Source organism: Bactrocera tryoni, unplaced genomic scaffold (assembly GCF_016617805.1).
Source record: "Bactrocera tryoni isolate S06 unplaced genomic scaffold, CSIRO_BtryS06_freeze2 scaffold_133, whole genome shotgun sequence".
In the NCBI taxonomy this organism is placed as follows: domain Eukaryota; kingdom Metazoa; phylum Arthropoda; class Insecta; order Diptera; family Tephritidae; genus Bactrocera; species Bactrocera tryoni.
The window spans coordinates 448,823-452,479 of NW_024395849.1; positions in this window are offsets into that span (position 1 = coordinate 448,823).

Sequence of the window (3,657 nt, forward strand, 5' to 3'; positions counted from 1 at the left end):
TCGATTTCCGTATCATTGCCGGAGGTGCGCCCAACAGGTACCCAGCGCCCTTGTTTCTTGTCAAACTTCTCAACTTGATAGGCTGTAACTGGCTTGCCTCCATCATCTTCTGGTTTCTTCCATTTCAGCTTACAACTATCTTTCGTTATATCTTTAATTTCAAGCGGCCCTTTTTGGCTTAGCTGGCGGTCCTAGAATATTGACTTCAACATCGGCTTCATCCTCACCGTGCTCGTTGATTGTGCATGTATTTTGTAGGTACCGGTGTGCTTGCGTTCCGTTTCAATAATTGAGATTTTAGTATTATGCGGCATGTTTTTAATCTCATAATTCGAAGGCAACGTCTCGTTTTTTAACTCTTTGTCATTTTGATACCAATTAATGATTGGTGGGGGTTCTCCACGTACATTGATATCATATTTAATTGAAGCTTACCAGCACGTATTAAGAGTGGCTTCCCAGATTTGTACGATCGATTCTCGGTTTAACTAATAAACATATATAAATAGTAAATTGGTCATATTTTCACAGTTAGTCTACTAGAGGATTCCGTCCACGCTCCTGCTGTGGCTAAGGTATACGTTAATTATAAACTATTCAATATAGTAAAATTGTATTTATGAATAAAACTGTAAACATTATTCCGGGGTAAGAAATTGCTGGGTTAAAATTTGAACATTACTTCAAAATTGGAAAATGGCTGATACATATTTCCTTTGAGTAGCTATTAATCACAAATCAACAAAGATGTTGAATTTCTTTTTTATTAACTTTATGTTCAAATTTGTAACAATTGTGTAATTTTCAAAGTTATTAGTTAATAAAATTTGAGATAATGAAATAGTAGTAGTCATTCTTAATTTTTAATAATAAAATTATTGAACAAACTTTTTTCCATATTTCAATTGTTTAAACAATTAAGGTAAAAAATCCACAAAATTTCATTCATATCGCTCGAATGCTTTTCGAGATGTTAATTTTTCAATTAAATCGGGCTAAAAAGTTTGACTGTTAATAATAATAACAAACTACGGAATGGGGGAGGGAAACTTTCAAGAAATGTTTTTTGGGAAGTATGCGGTGCAATAAACTACCCATTTCATGCTTTCTCAATTTAATAAAAATTTCATGTCAAACTTTACGTGGATTGACTCTAATTGTAGTTTTTTAATTAATTAATGTTCAAATTCAATTTAATCTACTGTATTTGTATCGTACATTCCAACAGTCTCTATTGGAAAACATTGACTAGAAGACAACTTTTAGTAGATTTTCCAGCTGAAATTGCTGCTACATAACATTTCCTGTAAGTTTTTTATTACCAAAAGCTTACTATTTCATAATTGAATTTAAATTACGCAGAATAAAAATAGGTGAACCAATTTTCAACCGAAGATTATGTGATGTCATTTCGAGTATATCTAGATAGTTTTCACTTTCATCAGCAACATATAAAATACATCTGATAGCTAGGCTTTTGGACGCTAATGTGAAAGCTTGATTACTGAGCCAGTTATAAACCAAATAATTAAATATTACCATACTTTCAATAATATATTCTCAATAAATAAAATTTTATCGTTAACAGGAGTACAGAAATAGTTTGGCACTGGGTAGCCGTTGATGCATTCTACCCCAAATATCTAGCAATTGTAATATTCCTGAGTTTGGATCGGTTTGCCATTGTTTGCATATATTTATGGTCAATAGAAGCATTTCAACACTTCAACATAAAAACGACTGCTTAAACTTTCGATAACCTCGTTGGCTTAAGAAAAGCGAAGAATGACCGGGCTGTCAATCACCAGACAGTAGTAGAACAGCATCTCCAGAAATTTCATTGTTGCCGTTTAATTATACTATTGCGTGTTTTATTTGTGAGCCATTATGCATTCATCTCAAATTATAATTGAACTTTTTATCAACATTGCATCTATTGTGCTTTTTTTTTAGGTGTTGCTTTTGGCTTGCTATGAATGTCTGTACGTCGTTCGCCCATAATCTAGCAAAGTAGGCGTATTGACTTGCCAAAGTAACTGTCAATGCGATCTTTTCTTTTGATATTAAAAATGTCTTACCACCAATTTTCAGCCATTCTAGACATTCTTTTTTTATAGTATATAGATGGCATGTGGTATCGAAAAGAATTAACGCTGTTTCATTAAGAAGCAGCCATCAGCATACATTACGTATGCTTAAGAGTATAAAAATTATTTTTGTAAAAACTTTTACTCAATTCATTTGTTGCAGAATAAACGGACAGATACATACTGCACATTTCATTCAGGGGTCGAATCGTTACATCCGTGCACCGATCGGCAAACATACGAAAGAAAATTACGTGATACTTCAATCACTATAGCAAACGGATCATAATGCACATTGCTTTGGATCGTATTTTTAGGTCACAATAGATGTAGAACTGTCAAAAATGTTGCGAAATTTTCGATAAACTAACAAAAGCTAATTAAATATCAATATGGATCCAACTTTGTTTTTTTATTTGAGCTCTAGTGAAAGTGGTGGGGATAAAAAAATAATGCGGAGATAGCTAAGATATCGTAGCAATAGCGTAGGTATAAAAAAAAACAAATTATAAATCCTCATTAACAAAATTTTCTTTGTAGATGTATCGTTGAACAAAGCATTGGAATTTTAAAAAGACGGTGGAGAATTTTAGGATATGGCACGAGAGGAAGGTACCACCCCACAAAAGTGGACCGCAATCGACCAAACGATAAGAGACCAAATAAAGTATTCTTTAATAAATTTTATTCGAAATTGTATATGTCCTTTACCTTGTAAATAATTTTATTTTTAATGTCAACTAGAATACAAAAATTTTGTTTTTAATTTTTAATGAGACCAACCAATGAATGGAATGGTTTCATATTTATGTTCTTTATTACTAAAAATTATAAAAAAAATAAAATTTAAAAAAATTTGCTCACATTTCCATAAATTTGTCTATTACGATTTGCATTCGAATGAACGGATACGTTTATAGACTCGTTCACGTATGTCATCATGCTAGATTACGATAGAAACGTTACGATCACGTATGTCATAATACGAAATACGGGCTTTTACGTGACGAGTGAAACGTTCACGGATGTAACGATTCGACCCCAGGTTATTTCAGATTAACTCAGATAAGTTGAATGTAGTTTTTTGAACTTTTTTGGAATTTAGTTATTGCATACTACTACGACAATTTTTGAGTACTTTTCGTCGTTCTATACTTCTAAAAATAAAAAAAAATACTCACGTTTTTTGTATTTGGCGACCTGAACTTTGCTGGGAACTGAATGTGGCGATAGGTCGGCCTTGTTTATGGCAATAACCCTAAATTGATATTCTCCATACTCTTGTAGTCTATCTATGCAAGCGTCCAATTGGTTTCCAGGGACTTCAATAGCCTTTTCCCAATCAGGCTTCGATTTATCCTTTTTCTCGATTATATATTTTTCAATTGGTGCACCACCGTCATTGCTGGGCGGAGTCCACTTTATGAAAATGCTTTGGTTATCGAAGTCGGTGATTTCTGGAGTTCCTGGTTTATTCGGTTCATCATATGGATCATTGGCAACTACATCAACCAATGTGATTAACGGTTCAGATTCACCTTCATCGTTAACCGCACAAACACGGAACTTA